At 35.1% G+C, this 23143-nt stretch overlaps 2 pseudogenes; both read right to left on the reverse strand.

The window, feature by feature from the left end:
* Positions 1–7309: 7309 nt before the first annotated feature.
* Positions 7310–7416, reverse strand: LOC117133260 (annotated as a pseudogene).
* Positions 7417–10519: 3103 nt separating this feature from the next.
* On the reverse strand, positions 10520–22367 carry LOC103848119 (annotated as a pseudogene).
* Positions 22368–23143: the final 776 nt, after the last annotated feature.

A 23143-nucleotide genomic window follows, 5' to 3' on the forward strand; every position in this document is an offset into this window, starting at 1 on the left:
CTAAAGATTGGTTAGATATTCAAGTTTAAATCAATATAAGATTATAGTCCCTATTTTCAATAGGTAAGCATAATTTATTAAAATTCCTTTTATATAAGAATAAAATAAATTATATCAGTAAATCTCCCCCCAGACTTAAATTACACTGTCCCAGTGTAACTCAGCCGAAGTTATGCTGGAACAATTCATGATGTACAAAATATAACAAGTAGGGAAGATACATCTGACCGGATTAGATATCGATCGATGGGAAAATGTTGCATCGATCGTCGTGTGTTTGTCTATGTCGAGCGATGTCGACGTCTCGTCGGTGGTCGATATTAATGTCCTCCTACTTGGGTCTCCTAAATCTGAAAGAAATAAAACAAAAGTAAATAAATGCTAGCTAATATAACTAAAATAAAATACCTAATAGTGGGTTGCCTCCCACTCAGCGCTTGGTTATAGTCATTTAGCTTGACTGTGGTAGTGATTGGCTATTTGGTGGAGGAACAGCTGCTTGTTGGAAAACAAGCATCCACGTCATCTCTGCACATTCTGGACCAAGATGCAATGAAACTTCTTGTGGCCTCATCATTTCTTGTCCATTTGTCATCAATCTTCTCAAGTACATTGGAGATGTTCTGTAGCCTATCTTGAACGTTGTCAATGCTGACCTCGTGCCAGCCTATGTTGTCATAGGTGTATCCTGAAAATTTTGTCAGTTCCTTTTGCATTGACTCTATCGTTTTGTGTATCAGCTGCTCGCCGGCTGGTGTAGAATCGGCGTCGATCGATGCGATTAAGTGTTCGGTCGATCTCGGCGACTTACCATCGAGTGATTTCGCTCGCTTCCTGTCGATCGATGCTGATATCTGGTGTTGGGCTGCGAGTTGCCTCTGAATAGCTTTGACTTCTTTCTGTAGCCATTCTGTGTGGCTGTCTAGTCCACTGAGTCTGTTGTCGAATGGAAAGTAGATGTCATCGCAGCGTTTGTCAAGTCGTTCCTCCATGTTGTCTATAGCAGTGTAGATCTTGGATGTGATCTTGTCAACCTCTGCTGCTGTGTAGGGAAGTAACTCCACAGGATTCTTGCCATCGATCCATGGCCCTCGTAGCCTGTCGGTCGAAGATGAGTTTGCCTGCAAAAAATTTTGATTAGTAATGTTATCAATATCCCTTTAGGCATGAAGTATTTGACTAGACAATTTATTTATATCTAGCATGATTGGTGATACGAAGCGGTCATGCATGATTTCGTAAGTCTGCAACCTATTATCCATGGCTGAGATCTTAGCGTCGAGCGATGTGATGGTACACACATCGATCGATGTGGCTGGGTGCTGGTCCTTCTTGTGAATGGTGTCCAGATCTTACTGTAGTAGCTCGATTTTAGTGCTCAGCAAGTCCACGTTGTTGTTGAGAGGGTAGTACACGTCGTTTATCCTCGTGTTGATGTATGAGACTTCCCATTCATCCTTGTGTTCTGCTGAACATTGCGGTTCTGCAGCGATCTGGACTGTCGGAAGACTGACGTCGATCGATGGTGCATGTGGTGCGTCGATCGATGCTGAGGTCGTGGCTTCCTTCTCAAGTTGATGTCGTAAACTCTCAATTTTTGTCCTCATTTCTACCATACTTCTGAAAAGCTCATTGTAGCCTCTATCTAAAGGTTGATGTATATCTTCTACCAATGATTTGAGCTAATCTCCCAGTCTTTCCTGAGCTTCACAAATACCAGTCACCATCTCGTTGATTTCATCTTTGGTGTAGAGTTCTGGTGCCAGTCTTGTGAGTGTGAAAGTAGTGGCATGTTCTGGAAGGCAGATGTGGCTCTCTTGTAAAAGAGATGCTCTTTCCAGTAATTTCCTGATGTCGTCTTGTGTGACAGGTATCATCTCACCAGCTACGCCTCGTGCGTGTACACACTCATCTCTGTAGACTCCATATTCGTCCCTTCGTTCCCAAGTGAACTTTCTGGCTCCGTACATGTCAAAAGCGCGGTCTCCAAATTCATAATGTCTGTCGATCGACGTTGGGTCATCCTTATCGTTCGACGTTGGTGTTATCCTGTCGATCGATGTCTCAGTTGTCCCGTCGATCGATGCTTGGCCTTTTGGTTGGCGTGATAGATCTGGGTTGATTTCTGTTGTGGCGCTCCTACGTGTTTGTTTGGATCGGTTTGAATGACGTCTGGAGTGCCACGTTGCTGTGAGAATAGGTTGTTAGGTCCATTGGCCACTTGAAGGATATCTGTTATGTCCTCTCTGGACACTTGTAAGATCCTTCCATCTATTGCACGTGCGTTGCCATCTGGGTCCCTGAAAATACCAAATTCATCAGGTGTTAGAAAACCGTAATCAATGTTTTCATTATCATTCAATTTAGAAATAGAAAGATTAGGGTTAAGAGTAGTATCGATCGATGTTGATACAGATGCATCTATTGAGGGCAGAATAATTTCTGCAGAACTTGTGTTCTGGAGATTATTGCTCTTCATGGATTTTCCTGTTGATGTAGATGGAAGAGTGTTCATCTTTTCTGCTTCTGTGTCTGCTCTGGTGTGTGGAGGTGGTTTCAGGGGTGCAAAACGTGTTAAATAGGTATCTATAAACCTAGTTGGAGAGGGAATATTCTCCTGCTCCTGGATTTTCACTGCGGCGCGAATATCGATCGATGTTCCTGTATGGGTGTCGATCGATGTGAGCGGTTGTTTTGCTGGACGAGGGTGGGTATCGACCGATGTGGAGTGCACTTCGTCGAACGATGTTGGAAACGTGTTGGTGAACTTATGTGTTTCAAGTCTTTCATCCTGCAAAGACATTTCTATTGCACGTTCCTTCCAATAATCCTCATCGTATTCCTCTGTATGTTCCTCGTTAGGTGAAGTAATTACAGTGTCAACTGCAAAACTTTCATGGAAACCACTGTCTGCCCAACTGCCTATGGAATAATCATCACGTCCTCTCTTGCTTGGAGGTTGGAAGGCAAAGTGTGGGTAACAATGATTAGGTGGAGCGAAATGGTCAACCGGCTGATCAACGTCGAACGACGTGTTGTTGCGGTCATCGGTCACCGTTGACTCATTGGAATCGATCGATGGAAAAATGGGGATGTCGATCGATTCTGAGTACTATGTTTCGTACTCCGATTCGTACTCTGCTCCACAATGGCATGCGCCAATGAAGCCAAGTTCTTTCCCGTAATCCACAGAAATAATAACCTTTCTCTTAGGTTGGATAGGGTCGTAGTGGATGTTGGGGTCTATCAGCGTCAAACACAATTTGTTTTTGTTCATGTCACATACAGCTCCTACTGTAGCTAGGAAAGATCTTCCAAGCAAAAGTGAAGAGTTCCAGTTAAGCTCGATGTCTAGGACATGAAAATCTACCTGGACAAGGGCATTACCAATCTGTACCTCCAGATCTCTTATGATACCTCCTGATCGTTTTTCTGAAAGATCCACAAAGGGAAGGATTCTGTTGAAGGTTCGATGGTCAAACCAAGCTGGTCTGCCATGATCCTAGGGAGGATACTAAATGATGCTCCTGTGTCACACATTGAATGGGGAAATTCAACACCCTTGACTACGCATGGTATTGCAAACTTCCCAGGATCACTCTTCTTCGTCAATGTGATCCTGTGTTTCATTTTCTCTCTAACTTGATGAAACATTCTCCTAATGTCCTCCTCAGTTACCTTTGTTTCTCTGAAGAACATCCACAACCGGTGTGTGAAGTAAGCTTCATCAAAAGCTTTTTCGATTGGGATTCTGAGGATTCTTTTAGTGAAACCATCCATCTCCTTATCGTTAGCTTCCCTCTTAAGGTTCTTAGGAATTTTCTCCTTTCTTTTCCTTAACCTTCTCCCTTCAGTTTCCTGATCTTCTTGAACTGGTTCTGGTGAACTATTTAAAGGGTTGGGTTTTGGTTCGTGTGGGTTAGCTAATGGTTTAGGTGGTGGTCTGAGAGCGTTGATATAGTCATTATCGATTGAGAGTAACCGCACTCGGTATGTCAGAGGTGTCTGTCGATCGATGGGAGGTGTGTTGTGACGATCGACGTTGGACTCACTCTGTCGATCGATGGTTGGCTCAACCGATCGATCGATTTTATCATAGAAAGGGGAGGGTGGGTGAGGATGCTTAGCTGCGAATTCCTCATGAGTTAGAATTCGAACCGCATTGCATTCAGTCGATTCAGCGGACGACGTCGATCGATGAGTGGAGTAATCCGTCCATCGATCTTCGTCATGGTCTGTCGATCGATGCAAGTTCATCAACATCGGTCGACACCATTGGGATCCGCCGAGACTCATGGAGCTTTCGATTTCGAAGTCTCCTTCCTCAAGCTTTTCATGTCTCACCACTTGCCTTTATCAGCTCCTGCCTCTCTAGCGAAAGCTTCTTGCCTCTTTATAGTCTCGCCAGTCTGAATTACTTGCGTTTCAAGTTTTCTCACCTGAGTCCCTAAGGTCTCGATTTTGGTGTTCAGATTGTTGTAGGCGGAGTCTATTTTACCGTTGAAATCCACGGTGATTTGTTGTTGTCCCAACAGTACTCGATCAAGCATTTCTTCGATCTTGCTTTCCTGAGTCTGGGGTGGTGGATTCTGGTAGTAGGAGTTTGAGTAGCTTTTGCTGTTGTTGAAGGGTTTTTGAAATTGTGAACTCTGGCTACTTCTTTGACCATTTTCAAAGAAGTTTTTGTTTCCGCCCTGGTTTCCAAATTTCTGGAATCCGGTACCTCCGATGTAGTTCACATTTTCTTCTCCTTCTGTATCTGCTACTTCTCCTTCAGCTAAACAGACTTTCTTCCTAAGAAGCTCGTGCACCGCATCTAACTTAGCTCTTACTTCGTCCATATGTTCCTTCCCGATAGAGGCTACAGACTTCTTCCGTTCAGAGTCAGTGTTTTTGGTGCTGCTGCTGTTAGCAAGGTTTTCGATAAGTGTCTCAGCTTCTAACGGATTCCAAGTAGTGAAGTTTCCTTCACTCGCCGTATCAAGAGCCATTTGATACTGTAAGGCGAGACCTCGGAAGAAGGTGCTTAGCAGCTGCACTTCGTTAAATCCGTAGTGTGGACAGGCTCGCTGGAAGAACCTAAATCTAATCCACGCATCTTTGAAGGACTCTCCATCCTCCTGCGAGAATGTGGAAATTTTGTTCCGAAGTTCTTTAGCGCGCGCCTCATCGAAGAAGTTTCGTAAGAAAGCATTCTTGATGTCGGCCCAGGATGTTAAGGATCCCGTGGGTTGCTGCCTAAGCCAGTGCATCGCTTCTCCATTCAGCGTGTATCTGAAGCGCTTGCACAGCAGGTAATCTTCGGGGACTCCTTCCATCCGAATAGCAGCGATTAAATCCTCGAACCGTTCTAGATGGTCCATAGGATGCTCATGCAGTAACCAAAGTAGGGTATCTGCGACACGAGAGTGTAGTATTGAGGCTTCAGCTCGAAATTCTGCTTCTGGATCTCCGGAAGTCGAATGGCTGATCTGTTGGAATAGTACTCATCTGGGAGATTGTAGTCGGCCAGTGGTTTCGATCGAGCGTCCTCGCCTACAGGTTGAGCAGCTCCTGTAGTATCAGCATCAGAGATTACAGTCCCCTGAGCGTCTATTTTGTGACCTGTTGCATTACGCAGATGACCGTCCTGGTCATACAGGTTTCCGTTCTCGTCCTGTGTTAGAATAATAATGTTTACCATTTTTGACGACACGGTATCGATCGACGTACGCGGTGTATTATCGATCGTTGTCGAACGATTAGGATCGATCGACGATGAAGGTCTGGTGTCGGTCGACGGTTGGTTGTGAGTATCGATCGACGAGGAAGTTGTTGCGTCGAGCGATGTGGAACGTTGACCTCTACGGATGGTGCGTTCCAAATGAGCAGGATCGTCTGAGAACAGAAAGTCTTTCTCCTTGTTACTTCTGGTACCACTAGACATGCACCTGAAAAGACAAGAAAAAGATTATATTAGAAAGAGGGTAGAGAAAAGAATAAGAATCAATAAAACTAAATCTAATGGCGATCAAAGCTCCCCGGCAACGGTGCCAAATTTGATACCACTCAAATTACCCTAAGGAGTGTTACTCTCATCAAAAGAGGTTCAGATGTAGTACTTAGGGATCGAATCCACAAGGAGCTCGGGAACAATTAAATCTAGTGTTTATTAATTCTACGAGTTGTAAATGTTTAAATGAAATAGCAATAGTAACAAGCGAAGTAAATAGAAAATGTAACTTGGTTGAAAATGATATTAGATACATGGCCACTATTCAGGTGTTGGAGATTATAATACCTATAGATGCCTATTTGTTGCATGCATGATATGTTAGAGCTCAACCGCTTAACTCAGTGATCAGCTGTCGCATGTTTCAGTGGTTAACAAGCTAGATCTCGTGTCTCAACGGTTAGTATGTTGACAACGAAAGAGTGTCGATCGATGGTCCTATTGGGACGTCGAACGATAAACCTTTGCCTACGTCGACCGATAGTCAGTTGAGGACATCGATCGACGGGTTCTAGCCAGGCCTATGCGCGAGTATGATATGCCCTATTAAGATACTAAATTGGCGGTTAGCCCTCTCTAGCAGTCCTAATATGATAGATAGATGTCAGGATGAGATAACAAGGGTGCTTGAGTATGCAATCCTATGATCAAGTTCTAGTTAGCAAGGCTAAAACAAGCAATGAATACAAATCTATCATGAATATCACAACAAGGCAGATCTATAGTTTGGGGCTAATCCCACAAACCTATCTGAACCCTTGATCTAATAAATGAACTACTCAGACATAGCAAAGCAATTCATAACAATGAAAAAATAGAAATTCATAGTATAGATGAAAAGAAATGAAAACAAGGAGTTCCAATCACAAATGATCTTCTCTCCAAAACTCTCTCTTCTCTCTCAAAGTAAAACTGTAACAAAAAGCTCTCCCCCCTGCCGTCAAAACATTTAGGAAGTATATAATCTACTAGGTTAAAAACTCGTCAGGGCATTTTCGAAATTTGTCTTGGCCTTGGGTTTTAAGTCCGCTGGATCCAAAATGTCGCGTGTCCAATGTCTCGACATCGATCGATATTAATCTTCATCTATCGAGGCATCTCTTGGTGTCGATCGACAGCACTGATGCGCATCGATCGATTGTTCTTCCTCTCGTCGACCTCTACATGGTAAGCTCGGATGAAATGTCCTTTAAGCTCCAAAATGCTCCAAAGTCATAGCTTTACTCCGAAATGCACCTGAACCTGAAAACATACCTAGAAAACATATATATATATATATATATATATATATATATATATATAGTAAAACACCTATATACCATGGATGAAAACGGATCAAATCCAAGGTATATCACCTGTCTCTTTAGAAATCAAGGAAACAGAGGTACGAGCCTATAGAACAGATCCTGTTCAAGTAAGGTCGTGACTTCTACCCTCGAATCTTCGTTATATAAACACATCGAGCTCTCTTTGCATTAACGATGTGGGACGATATAAACAACTCCAGACGCTTATCGCCACCGTTTTAAGCTCTAAGCATACGTCATCGTTTAGTTTATCTCAACTAGATTTTTTAACCACGCTACGCTCGGATAAGATTTTATATGTATTTCTTAATTCTAAAAAAATAATGTACAATATTGTATTACATTATTTAAAGAATATAAAATAAGACTACATAACATAAATATATCTTTTAAGTTTTTTTGGGGAAATCATTATGTTGTTTGATTGTTGTACTTGATTCACATATTTGCATAGATATTTGTGATAGATGAATACCTATATTTTTATTATCAGTAAATAATATATATTTATTATATAATATAAGAAAAATGAAATTATTTACTTTTTAAACAAACTTGTCTCATGTTGGGGACTTGGTTTTAGACTCGGTTATAGACATATCATATTCGAAGGAGACATTTTTACAGTTATCAATTTTCTTAACAGTCAAGAAACAAATCTGAATATCAAAGCAATATCTCATACGATCTCTTTGTGGAATAACTGCTCTGAAGAAATTGAATTTAGGCATCAAAAAAGACCGGAAATGGATGTGCAGCTGTGTTATCTAAGTCAGTTTTACAAATTACTATTCATAGTTCATATATCATTTATGTCCATCCTATTTTTTTATCCATCCTTTCTTAAAAATCTTGAAATAACTTATGCTAATTAATAATAAATTTTTGGCTGGAAAAAAAAAAATCAAATTTGTCTAATTATCGCTTAATTTGTCTAACTGATATACATATTTCTCAATTCTAAAAAAAAGTATAATATTGTATTACATTATTTAAAAAATATAAAATATGACTGCATAACATACATATATTTTTTAAATTTTCTTTGTGGAAATCATTATGTTGTTTGATTGTTGTACTTGATTCACATATTTGCATAGATTTTTGTGATAGATGAATAACTATATTTTTATTATCAGTAAATTATATATATTTATTATATAATATAAGAAAAATGAAATTATTTACTTTTAAAACAAATTTGTCTCATGTTGGGGACTCTGTTATAGACATATCATATTCGAAGGAGACATTTTTACAGTTATCAATCTTCTTAACAGTCAAGAAACAAATCTGAATATCGAAACATTATCTCATACGATCTCTTTGTGGAATAACTGCTCTGAAGAAATTGAATTTATGAATAAAAAAAGGACTGGAAATGGATGTCCAGATGTGTTATCTAAGTGAGCTTTACAAAGTATTATTCATAGTTCATATATCATTTATGTCCATCATATTTTTTTGTCCATCATTTCTTAAACATCTTGAAATAACTGATACTAATTAATAATAAACTTTTTGCTGGAAAAAAAAATTAAATTTGTCTAATTATTGCTTAAATATTTTATTAATATTGTGTAAGAAGCTTTCAAGTGATATCATTGTTTAACTTTTATCAGTTTTTTTTGTTAATTTTTAGAGTTTTTTGTATCTAAGATATATATATATCCTAAAAATTACCATCAAATCAGTTTTACTTATTTATTATTTTGTTTTAATGAAAATACACTTTTTAAATAATTTAATTTAAAATAAATTATATATTAATTTACTGTATTCTAACAATTTGAATTTTATTAATTTTCTTTGGTGGATAACTTAAAAAGTTTTAATATGAATCGGGGAAAGCAAACTTATGTTGTTATATTTTATTTATTTGTGTATATAGAATCTAGGGAAAATTACATCTTTACCACTTTTATGGTACCACTTTTTATTTTTACCACCACTAATGACACATTTTCAAAAATACCTTCTTCATTAAGTGGCAAAAGACTCTTACGCCCTTGTTATTTATATATATAATAAATCATTATTTAAATAAAAAATATAAAAAAATATAAAAAAAGTTAAAAAGAAAAAATAAAAAAATAAAAATAAAAAATAAAATGTAATTTTTTTTTAATGTTTTCGAATTATACTTTTTCAAATTCGAACTTTTTTATAAAAAAAAATTTTGAAAAACGAAAATTATGTTTGAAACTATTTTTTAAATTTTTTTTATATATTTTTAAATATTTATATATTTATTAGAATCATAAATTTTACATTCCAAAAATCCTACCCCCTCAACTCTAAACCCTAAGTCTAGATTAGTCAATCCTGAGGGTATAATTGTATTTTACCCTTCATTAAAAGTGATGGTAAAAGTGGTTAGTGTAAACAAGAAAAGTGGTACTATGAATGTGGTATTTGTGGCAATTTCCCTAGAATCTATATATAATGCTAGTGTAATAAAGAAAGAACATTATTTTTTTGTAACTTCAAAAAGATACATTATTACAATTTGAAATTAATCAAAATTGAATAAAATGGTAATTAAATATTTGTAAATCTAATTGGTTTTTTATCTTGTTAAGTTGGGTTCTCATGAAAAGAAATCGATAGGTTAAACAAATGTTTCAAAATTTGTTGTGTTATTGTTTTGTCTATAAATTGCAAAATTTATTGAATTTTTATATTTAATTATTTCACCCTTAAATAATATTTTATTAAGACATTAGAGAACAATGTTTTGAGTTGTTTTGTCAAAATTGTACAAAAATCTATGCTTTTTCATATTTGTCACAAAAATTTATATGTTAAACTTACTTTTACAAATTTCTTAACTTTGTCACGAAAACAAAAATCTATGCTTTTTCATATTTGTCAATGTTCTCACACTTTTAAAGAATATATTAGCTTAGTCGCTTACTTTTTTTTTTTTACAAAACAAAGTATCGGAGTCTTGAAAATTAAATTCATATTATTGTTATTGTACATAAGAGTTTGTGATTACATACTTAGTGATTCTTGTATATGTGTCCAAGAAATTTTCAATGGCTTAGTGGTAACTGCCTTATATTTATGTCATACTAACCCGGATACGATCATTTCCTTTGCATTGTTTTTTTCATTTTTTACAAAAATATGAATGAGATGACGTGGCAACTTCGGGCTCTCTGATTGGCTGATTTTCTTATCCTACGTGGACAGCCTATCTAAGGCTTATATTCCCCTTTTATTACTTACTAGAGATTTTACCGCGCTACGCGCGGTTTATTTGTCTATAAAATTAATGTTTTAACGGATGAATTTTTAAAATTTTCCATATATATTAAAAATTAATTCTAAATTTGATTATAAATCCAATTGTTATCAAATATTTTCATAATTTTAAACCAGTCAAAATTCGATAATCACATTATTTATTCAAATTTTACATTTTAAAATCATTATTTAATAAAAATACATTGAAAATGTAAAAAAAAATGTCTTTTTAAAACAATTCTTCTCTAAAATATTTATAATTTTGAAATAGAGGGAATATAGCTTAAACATCAAAGTTTTAAATAGAGTATTTTTATTTTGTGTTATATTATATCATTTATTTGTTTTGATATGATATTAAAGTTTTAAAATTTGTTTGGTATTTCTTATTTTGTAAATATGTATTTGCTATAAAATTGTGAAACGTGTAATAGATTTCATTATGAACAAATTCCATGTTTAGATACTACATAAAAGTACATTAGATACATTTTGCGCATTACATTACACATATGCAGATATATTTGTCATTGGTATTGTGTAGAAAATATATAACCTTTCAATATTGTTTGTATGTTACAGTAGAAACATACTTCCATTATTATTATTTTAGATTCTTAAGTTAATTATTAAATAACTTATGTTGGAGTTGGTATAGCGAGAATCAAATGCATCGATTGATAATGGTCTAACTTAATTGACCTTTACACATATTTATTTGCTATTTTGACAGTATAGGTAAATTTTTTTACTATTTTTTTATTTTAATAGTATTTTACTTTCTTATAATTATTAATTTATATATATATATATATATATATATATATATATAAAATTTAGCATTTTCTTGCATGATATACTGCATGATATACTGAAAACTTGTGTTGTTATGGCTTGTAAACAAAATAAACCAAAACATTACAAACCCATTCTAGTATATTTAGAATTATTTAATATTTTTATTGATGGATTATATAAACAACCAACTTTTCATGTTTTTTAAATTATTAGTATTAGCTTAATATAAAATTGAAAACTCTGTCAATGATTTGTTGTTTTTATTGTGGTTACCTGGAACGATTAATTAGTAAAGAGCTCAGGTTACACAGAGAATGTGGATTTCGTACAATTACTTTAAACTTAGATGAGTTTTAAATCAATGTTATGTTACATTATCCCAGACACGGAATTATTTTCACCAAAACGGAAAGCCTGATGGCATATATGTCCGCCACCGACTATAAACAAAATGATATACTTTTGATTTTCTCTAACTCTGGGGTATTTGCTATGAGAATAAGGAAAATAGTGGGACTACAGGAATGATATATAAAGCTTCAGTATCTCTGCGAGAGTTGAAAAGAACTTCGAAGTCACTTTTTATTTAATCACAGCAATGGTTGACTCTTGATATAATCTGCTGGAAAAGATATCTTGCCTGGCAAAGAAAGATGGGCTCAAAAGTTTTAGAGTAAAAGTAAAAAATCTACAAATGACATAAAAATAGATCACCTACCTTGTTTGTTTCATATGCCCTACTTACAGATACAATATATTCATAAATTCCTATTCCTTTTCGCTAAAACTACATTAGACAATAATAACTCAACTCCGATACTAATGTTATATATGAACAACATATAAAGTGTAATCTCTAAATGTCAAGCTCACCTCACCCTCCCTGAATCTTCCATGGCTTCATATATGCTCAAATAGTTCACCTCCAATAGCATATTCCATGACAAAAGTGATATCCATTGGTGTCCAACCCACCTGATAAATCAAGTGAGGTGTGGTAATTGGTTAATAATCTCTCTTGCCACATTTTCATCGATCTACATACCATACCGAAAAAATACTCCATATTTTACCTTAGAAAACGGCAATTACAACAGTCATAAACAACTTGCATTAGGCAGATGCACATAAAAAGTTAGCAGTCATGAACAACTTGAACAACTAATGCCACCAAATTTTAACAGGTACAAATCATAACCTGCTTGGGTTGTTTCATGGATATATGCTATTCCAACAGATGTTTTCCCTTCAAATTGGCCGCATCACATTTGTAAGCTCACAATCCCGGTATCTCTCAACTTCTGGTCTTCTATTTTCTCTGTTACACTTTAAAAAAAAAGACGTGACTTTAAGCCAGAGATCCTTGCACATCTAACTATTCCCTAATACAAATCAAGAGAAGCAAAGTATACCTCAGTTTGGTCATCCAACTCTTTTTTTATTCAGCTGAATCATCTCAAGTTCAACCTGTATAACAGAGAACCAAACATAAAAATAAGAATCTTAGCTGTTTTCTGATATGTAGTGTAACTACATATAGCATATCACCTCGTCGACAAAGAGCTTGGGCATTTACAAAGTTCCTTTTATTACTTCCTTCTCTGCTCTAAAAATTGAAAGCCAAGTAACAGCACAACCTGGAAAAGAGGACATATGCAAGCGAGTTGTGTATGATCACAGTGATGAACTTTAGGCAAATATTAAAAAAAGTGAAAGAACATGATTGGAGGGCTGAACAGAGGAACTTGATAATCAAAAGGACGAATTTGGAATCTTACTTTAGTTGCTGTTGAATCTCCGTGGCTGAAACTCTAATGCCGAGATTTTGCTTGAGCTTTGTGTTTGTATTTGTATTTGTATCGCATTCTGTGAGATTGGCCCATAATCACATATACGAAGAGCGTACAAAGAGCAAAGTCAATCTCTCCGGTCTGAACTCGAAACAATAATCTCCCGGTGACGATCTCATCCTCCCAGCCAAGTAACGATCCCGACGGAACAAAATCCCATGTTGTAACTTGTCGCCCTTCACGCCGAGCTTGAATATTTAGGAAGACGAAGCGAGCCCAAAGAACTGAGAGCTTACGATTGTGAAATCAATATTTCGGGTTTGAATTCCAAAAAAATAACCTCCTCATGTCGATCTCATCCTCCCCGTAGATTATATTACAAACATCACCATGGTTGAAGAAAACGACTACCAGGAACGTTGTAATAGATTCACAGATTTTGAAACCGTTTGGATATGTTTAACGATTTTATGGAATAAGCTAGGAAGATTTGGTTTGGGTGAATGATTTCAAGAAGTGACTTATATAGGTGGAGAAAAAAAAGAAGGTGGAACGAAACCATCTGAGCTAAAGAAAAGAGTAAAGATGAGTTTTAAATGTTTGAGGGTGGGGCTGTGATAAATACAGAGAAGAAACAGTTATTTTTATGGATCTGAAACAAAGACAACGAAGTGGAAAAGACAGCACAGATAGTTGGGTTTAGATTTACAACGCCGTTTAGGTTGGTAATAAGTGGGCCTGATCGTATTAGTGTGAGCCCATACGTATGACCCTGTTTTAATTTGTGAAGAGTGAATACGTATGATCCTTTTTTAATTTGTGAAGAGTGAATAATTAGTTGACGTGGAAGTTTGGTGGATGGTGATAGGCTGATTTAATTTGCCTACGTGGATAGCTTCAAAACACTTCCTCAGTCCCTTTTAGTATTGTGATATGATGAACTGAATTACTAGAACAAAAAGGTTTCTTTCTCTCAATCAGAATCGCATTTTGCTTACACTTTTGAATTTGATTTTCTAAGTGGGGTGTTTGACCAGAAAGCTACAATCTTTGATTTCAGCTATCGGTTCCTAGAAACTGATTAGGGCTGTCACTGTAAGAAGACGGGTTAATTCTTTCCAAAGTTAAACAAAAATTGAGTTACAAAGAAAAAGTTAAAACTAAGACCAGTACAAAACCCCGGTTACTCATGCTTGGGTCGTTCTTTTTAGACAAATTCAGACGCTAGTTAGAATCAAGATGATTGAATTTCAATTTGAATTTAAACGAACCAATGCTATAACAGAACATTTCAATGTTCTTGGTATTACTGAGAAAATTTCAATACAAGACTCAAAAACTGAACTAAACCGGAACCATACCAGTAATGGACCACCAAACCAATCAAAATCTCTTTTCAGGAAAGATTAGCGATAACACGTTCACATTTATCTTCCAATATCTTGACAGCTTCAGTGAAGAGAACATCCGGCGGCAGTGATCCAGTAGATTCAATTTTAACTGAAAACACACACAAATAACAAAACTCAAAATACGTTTTCCTTTTAAGACATATCATGAACTACAGAGCAAAATGAATGTTTTGTTTCATATTTTCTTACAGATGAAATGGTTCTTGACACGTCGAAGAGCCACATTCTCTATCCATTTTTTCCGCTGTTTTCCTTCTCCCTTTACTTCTTCTCCATAATTTTCCCTCATGCATTGCATACACAACGTGCAGTTACGCGGCCGTGCTACCCTTTCCCTGTTCCTACCTGTTTTCCATTTTTGCAAAGTCAATATAAAACACTCAGAATTGCAGAGAATCTCCTATTGTTTGAAGGAATTTACTTTACCATTGCCCAAGTCTTCAATGTCAAAAACTTTCACCGGGCAGGCTTCTACGAGTCGTTCAGCATCCTCATCCTCAACTTCCCTTAGTAGAATAACCTAAGATATGTTACCAAACAAAAAGCATTACACGAAAGATGAAGATGAAACAAGAATAAAGCTGAGGTAAAATAAACTTCTCGCCTCAGGAAGCATTCTATACCAAGCCGTCGCTACTGGCGACCACTTTGCATGTGTTTTACCAATGCCCTTAACAGCATGAGCTTCCGGCTCAATCTCCTACATATAGAAGACAAAGTTTAGAAGAGACCAAGTGTTTGATTCATCTCTAATTGCAAAATACCTACATGACCAGGGCTGAGTTTTGCGATCAATATGTCAGGATAGCTCGGAGTGATTGGATTATCAGTGAATTCAGGGAAGGACTCTTCTTGGCTGCGGATGAAGGAAGTGTAAGTTTTAGGCTTTGAGTTGGAATCTCCTGATTTTTTTAACCAACGCACTCCCCTTTGGTAATCAAATCAATTCCTTTGTTAAAACTACAACAACGAAAGAAAAAAAACAGACAATAACATTCTTTAATGAGAGATTAGGAACTTTGCCGATGCTCTAACAAAAGAAAACAACATTACCTTTCTTACGTCCTTCACTTTTTGCACATTTGGTATGGAGTTTGAAAACAATGGTGTTCTTTTCATTTGGCTGGTCGTTTTCTATGGACACAGAGATAGAGAACTAAACTGAGATACATATAAAGAATCAAATGCCACATAAGGTCTTCTTACCAGATATATACTCGAAGAGCTTAGGATCTGCAGCAATAGGTACAAGCCCCATCCTCTGAGCAAGAACTTCATCTTGAACAATGGATGTGTTGTTTGCTATAAATACTTTTTCAAAAGCCATTGTAGAAAGCTGCATTGTAAAAGAAAAAAAAAAAACCCCTTAAAACAAAAGACTAAAGAATCAAGATTCAGAGAGAGACAGACCTCAGCTAGAAGGATCCTTCTGAAGGCATTGGCGATAGCTGCATGCCGTCATTCAAAATTTCGATGACATCAACTTTGAAATTCTCAGAGAATTTTTCAAGTTTCACACTGTTGTCTACTCCCACACCGTTATAGGCACCCGAGTAAACGACACTCGCCGTCTACAGGAAAACATTAGAGACTTCAGGCTTTCAAACAATCATCACACATATGATTTGGATTTTGACAAAACAGACCAAACCCATGATCTGGTATTCTAGACCAAAAAAACTCACAAACGCTAAGCTGTTTGAAAGTAAAATAGAGAGAGAAGGAAGTGGGTACATGAATAGGAGCGTCGTTTTTTACAGAGGAAAAGAGTTCACGGGAGTTGCAGATGCGGAGGAAGTCCGGTAGGGATTTCTGGGAGATCCATTATGTTGAAGTTCTTAGTGAATGTCTTTTCTTCTTCGGTAACAATCGTTTTTACCTCGCCTTCTCCTTCTTTGGTTGCCATCTTTCTTTGCAGCGGAACTTCGGTTCTGAGTGAGCAAACCCCAAGTTTTAGGGTTTAGATGAGAGAAGTGGGAGAGAGATGAAGAGAGTCAGGAGGAGGGGAAATAATTGAATAAGGTTTATCTACACATGTGTATTGTTTTCAACAATTGTCCCTTTTGGGCATTGGTTAATTGTGTTTTGGTTTGGTTCGCTTTGATTTATATGGTTCGGGTATAAATAAATAATTGAGAATCGATAAAAACTTGATGAAAATCTTCTATAAGAATAAAAGATAGAATTCTGTGACAAAAAAAAACGTGTAGAATAGTGAAATTGTGAAGGTGTAAATTACAAAACTATCACTCTGTAAGAGCCATGTTCGTGAAATCACCACCATAGCTGTCCAAATTCACTTGTACAAGCTTAACAAACCACATATATATTTTTATGTCTGTCAGCTGACACCTCTTCCAGACAAGTAGATCCGCCTCTAGACTTAGCAACTTTTAAAAAAATAAAAGAGTAAACGAAATTAATCTAAGAATTGTTTAAAAAAGGTTTTTAGTATTACTATTATATATTAGTTTTGATAAATTTTGGGAATAAGTCAATTTGGTTCAATGGTTAAAATGACATAGGAGGTTGGTTACCCATAAACCTAAGTTCGAGTTGTTATCGGTAAGCCAAAAGGATGGTTCCACCAAAATATAGGCTGCATAAAATGGTAAATAGTTGAAGAGAAAGAAGTGTGTCAAACCTAAATTCGAGTTTGGTCTTCAGTTCGAACGGGTCTCTGAGGGTCATCCCGTTTGCTACCGCACTCTGAAGGACATGACCAATCCCGCCCACTGTTTAAATGGGCCTATGTGGGCCTTGTGAATAATGTGTTTAGCTACATTTTTCTAACCTGCCGAAGACACAAAGCTTTTAGTCACTTTCACATGTTATTTTGTGAAACTTCAAGAAACAGAAGTCGAGTAAATGGACAGAATCCAGTTTCTCAGTGAAGTCTACGTTCATCTTCTGCACCCCCTCTAGGATTAGTTTCAGCTTAGCCTCCTCTTCGCTCTTTGGAGTGGCTGCAAGATCATCAAGAAACTTGTTTAAGGAAGCCGTTTTAAGTGTCCAGGTTAGAAATCCTAGCTGCAGTTGATTGAGCCAACTAGATGCATCCCCAGAGAGAGAATGGAGTAAAATCTTGCAGGAAATGTAGTCTTCATAGAATCCATTGATCTCAATGTCAGTAACCAAATCCTTAAACATCCCAATACAATCCATCGGGTGCTCGTGAGGAAGACTAGAGAAAGGTTTCCCAACTAAAAGAGAGATATATGCAGGGTGTGGCTGATATTCATTCGTCAAGAATCCTAACAATGAGCCGAAGACATGTTAGCGTAGAACTCATCATGCATGGTGTAGTCTCCAAGTGTCTTCTGTCTGTCAACCTTTGTTTTATCAGCAACATAAATTTCATCAGGGATTACAGCTCCTTGTGCATTTAACTTATTACCTGCTATATTACCATGTGACCATCTAGATCATGCAAGTCTACCCGCTTATCATAAATCAACACACGCTGAGACGCCATCCATATCTTTCCACAAGCAGTGTCGATCGACATTGGATGAGTCTCGTTCGACACTTGGTTATCTACGGGGTCAATCGCTGCTCGGAGGTTGTCGATCGACACTGACCTCTTAGATTTATGGTTCACACGTCAATCAGCAGGCTCTTGTTTTGAAAGACCTAGAAAGCTTCTTTTCACTGTTATTCCTGGTACTAAGATTAATATATCTGAAACCCAAGAAAAGAAAAGTAAGTAAAACTTCAAAATAAAAACCTAGTATAAATCCTACATTAGTTGAATGGTGATCAGAGTCCTCGGTAACAACGCCAAATATGATATGCTCAAATTAACCTTTAAGATAATCTCTCAAATAAGAGGTCCGTAATAGTACTTGAGGATCAAATCAATATAGACTATGTTTCACACAATAAACTTTAGTTACAGATCAATCTAGACAAACAATAGAAAACCAATAAACAAAGCAATAAGTAAATAAACGGTTCTAGTGATAAGAGAAAGCACTAGACATAGAAAATCAACCAAGAGATTCAAAACTACAATCAATGGTGTCAAGGGTTTAATAAGAACGATTCTAGAACTTGAATGCAATAAGTAAGTTATCGAGTTCTCGCTTCTATAAACTATCAGATGTATAACTGTAACCTAATACGAAATCTTGTTACGTATCTAATGAATCAAGCAAGAAATACATCATATTCTATATTATTCAAATAAAATCCTAGACCAACTCTCGGTGTGAACGAAAATCTATTTCATCAGGATTAGGTCCAGGATATTGTGTGTCCCAATTGTCTTATGATTCTAGGTTATGGTAATCAGTCACTCTCATGCTATTCCAAATACTTTAGAAACAAGTATGATATACAATCCTGATGTAGAATATGATGAATAACCCTAGCATTCCTATGATTAGCAACTCGACATTAAGGTCCTGAAATCACTAAATCTAATAAGAGGTCTACTCATATATGAAAGAAGAAAGACAAATCAAAGACTGAATAGAAATAATATATAAAAACAGAGAAGCTTCAAGAGGACTCTACAGGAGTTTTTCTCTTCTCTCCAAACCTAAAACAAAACTTAGAAATGGTAGCCGTCAACAATAGCTTAGAAAACGTATATATAGGGTTTGGACATTTTTGAGGTCTTTTGTAAATAAGGGAAACTTTAGGAAAAATTTGTAATTTTTGAAACTTCATTAAAATCCATCGTTTGGCCGATTTGAAGGAGTGTCGATCGACACTAGTTGATTCTTTACTGCTTCCTCACATGGGTCAGACGGACCACTCTTCAGTAAAACGACCATAACTTTTGATAAGTGATCAAGATTAAACTCAACACGGTGGAACTGGAAAGCTAATTCAAAGCTATATCTTTTGTCAAGACATAAGCTCATGCGCACCGTGGGAAGGTCTCCGTCCATAGTTAAATTTCTTACGTGTATGTACAGTTATACATCTCAAATAGCTCTAGAATCTCCAAAGTATCCCAAAACGTACCTAGACCGTTATATAAAACAAAACAAAACAAAAATGACTCCAAACATATAATATAGACTTTAATTATGACTTATACCATGGTCTAAAAGTGGTAAAACCATGGTATATCACTCAAGATGGAAACTTATGGACTTAACAATCTTCTAGAGCATAATATCAACGGTTGAGTAGCTGCCTAATTGAAGATGGTTTTCGTAAATATGAGATGGATCATACATTAGTCACAATCAAATAACATAAAGATATGGTGGTGGTACTTATCTATGTTAATGATATAATCATGATTAGAAGTCATGTAGATGGTGTTAACTGCACAAAAGAGGTTATCAAAGCAACCTCTGATATCAAAAACTTAGGAGAGGTATAGTACTTTCTTAGGATTGAAATGAGTAAACTTGATGCTTGATTGTTTTGTCACAAAGGGAATATGCCTTGGACTTAATATCAGAAACATGAAAGCTTGGTTCCAAACAATGCAAGACTGCTATTGAAAAAATGATAAGGATAAATCAAGAGGAGAAATAGCTAGGATGAAAAGCAAGACCCGGAAGGTTTCACCCATAACCGCAATGCACCAAAAGAAGAAGACAATGAAGAATAAGCCCCGAGAGACTAAGGATAGTGGATTTAGTCATCGTCTTTGCTCCAGTCTGCTGTGAGATTTCAAACAAAGTCATACATTGAAAATTAGACAATGGAGAGTTTAATATATAAAGAGATGTCCAATTCTAATTAGTAAGAGACCCTTTGAGAAGGAATCCAAAAGTAAATCTTTGCGGGACAGTCTTTTAGGGTCAAAGTGAACATTATCATATTAATCGGACAATAAAGAGTTGGAAATAAGCTTTCACAAACCCAACAATTGGTATCTGCGTGGTATTACAAAGATTTACAAGAATACCAAAATACCTGTCGAGTAGGAATGAGACTCTTCAAGTCGGAAGAGGAGGTTTGTGGCAGAAACCAGTCAGAAGATCATGGAACCTGTGATGTTATGGGAAATACATCCTGAACGCGATTGGGTGCCAGATGTCAAAGACGCGACAAGATAGGTGCCAAAAATTTTGCCTAAAAGGGATGAGATGAGTGTGGTCCTTAGTTTAAAAGGGAGAATGTGAAATATCAAACAAAGTTTACATAGGAAATAGATAAAGGAGAGTCTAATATATAAAGAGATGTCAAACTCTAATTAGTACGAGACCTTTTGAGAAGAAATTCAAAAGTAAATCCATGTGGGGCAGCCTCTTAGACCAAAAATGAATAACATTGTACTAATCGGACAATAAAAAAATTGGACATAGACTTTCACGAGCCCAACATCTGCGTTTGGAATTTCATAGTCTCTTTAGCGAAACTCTGATCTTAAATTTAATATTTCAATGAATAGTAATACATATTTTAAAGTGACAAAAGGAACAACACAATTTTCACAAACGCCTTGTTCTTTACTTTTAATGAAAACTAGATTTTGACCCGCGCTAAAGCGCGGGATAATTTTTTGGCAAAAACTTTATATAATCACATTTTCTCTTTATTCAAAATAGGTCTGAGCATAAAATCCGTAAACCAAAGTCTGTACCGAACTTAAACCAAAGAACCCGATCCATATCCAGTATGAAATGTAAAAAATCTCAGAATAGGTCTTGTAGGGTGGTACGTCATATATCCGAACCCGAAGTGTTATTAGCCGAACCCAAACAGACAATCCGAAAAAACCAAAAAAAAAAAAAATCCAAAATAGCTCTGGATCTTGCATATTCCTAGATACACCACTACAGTTTCGTGAATATAAATATTTTTATACATATATCAATTATAGTTACTATATTTAATTAATATACTAATAAACTTCAGTAAATATAGGGTAGTTACTAACAAAAATATTGGAAATAAAAGTAGGTCCAAAAGTTAAGGGATGTTACATTTATCTCTAATGAGATATGAATAGGTCTAAAAGTTAATGACAACATTTTTAAGTAGATAAAAATTAGGACTCTGTTTTAATAGATTAGATTCTTTTTAGGAAATGTTTAATTCCTGTAAAATTTTAAAGCTCGAGTATTGAGGTTATAAGCTTGACTTTCATTTTTAAAAGCGAGTATTTATTTTGGAAAAAATTAAAATTTTAAGGTTTTTTTGTACAAAATATTTTTAACACAAACAAATTTAATTTTCATAACATCAAACGATCATTCTATTACTCAAAAAATAGTGGTTTGAAAAATCAAATCAGAATATAATAACCAACATAAAAAAAATACAAGTAAAAAGATCTTGCCGTTCTATCTAAAGAGTCAACAATTGCATTATGGTCTCAAATAATGTAGGAAAGCTTGAATTAATGAAATCGTCTTTGTAGCCCTACCATTATATCGTTTATATATGCAAATAACTTTTGACTATGTAATTCATTTCCATCAATTTCTAATGAATAGTAAACAATATAATCAACTTCTATAGCATAAGTTGGTAATAAAGAAAGATTTGCATGTGTACTATATTTTAGTTAACTCACAAAACCAAAAGTTGACTACACAAACACAAATAGTATTTCCCTAATCTGCCAATAAATAATTAAATAAAATTTGACAGTATCCTGCTATACATTGAAGAATATAAGTATACTAAGTTAAGATCCGCCTCTTGCGCGGAATGAACACTATATATATAAATAATTTCATATACAATATTATATGTTATTACATATTCTGAAATAATAAATATAAATATAATAATTAAAAATCATTAACTATTACATATATAATTAAACATGGATCACAAAATTTGAATGTGACATTTTTAACAGTTTTAGTAATTTATAGTCATTTTAAAAAAATTTAAATATAACGTTTACAGAAAAATCTAATTTTTTTATTATATGGTTATTGTGGTTGTTTGATTTATTTTAATAGTTTAAAATTAAACAAATATGATAGAAGATACAATAATTTTTATCAAATCTTTATTATTCAAAATCATTAATTTCCATATATACTTTAGCCACATTAAGAAATTCCATAATTTTTATTTAAGAAAATTATAAAGAACATTAATAATTAATTTATAGTTAGTTCAATAAAAATCTTATTATAAAATAAGATGGACCAACCTATTTCTCTAATGATTCTAAAAATCATTCTAGTGATGACACATAGCTACAAAAAAAGTTGTAATGCTTCTCATATAATATATAGGGGATTAAAAAACAATGAAGATTTCGAAATTAAAATATTAATTTTTAAATATATGTTCAACGCAGATATCAAAATATAAGTATGTATTTTCATATGATATATAGTTTAATTTAAACGATATGAAATAAATATATATATTAACATGAAGACCTATTAAAATAAAATTATTTAGTCATATGATTTTATAATCATTGTATCTTATTATAGAAAAAAATTTAAACCTTGATCATAAAATTTTATGTGAGACTTTTAACAGTTTTAGAATTTATACTCGTTTTGAAAATTCAAAATACAACATATACAAAAAAAAAATTAAAATTTTTATTATATGATAAATGTACTTGTGTAATTTATTTTAATAATAAATAATTAAAAGAAATGATAGAAAGTATACAGATTGTTAGCAAATCTTTGTTATATACAA

The sequence above is a fragment of the Brassica rapa genome, chromosome A03 (assembly GCF_000309985.2).
Source record: "Brassica rapa cultivar Chiifu-401-42 chromosome A03, CAAS_Brap_v3.01, whole genome shotgun sequence".
NCBI classification, from domain to species: domain Eukaryota; kingdom Viridiplantae; phylum Streptophyta; class Magnoliopsida; order Brassicales; family Brassicaceae; genus Brassica; species Brassica rapa.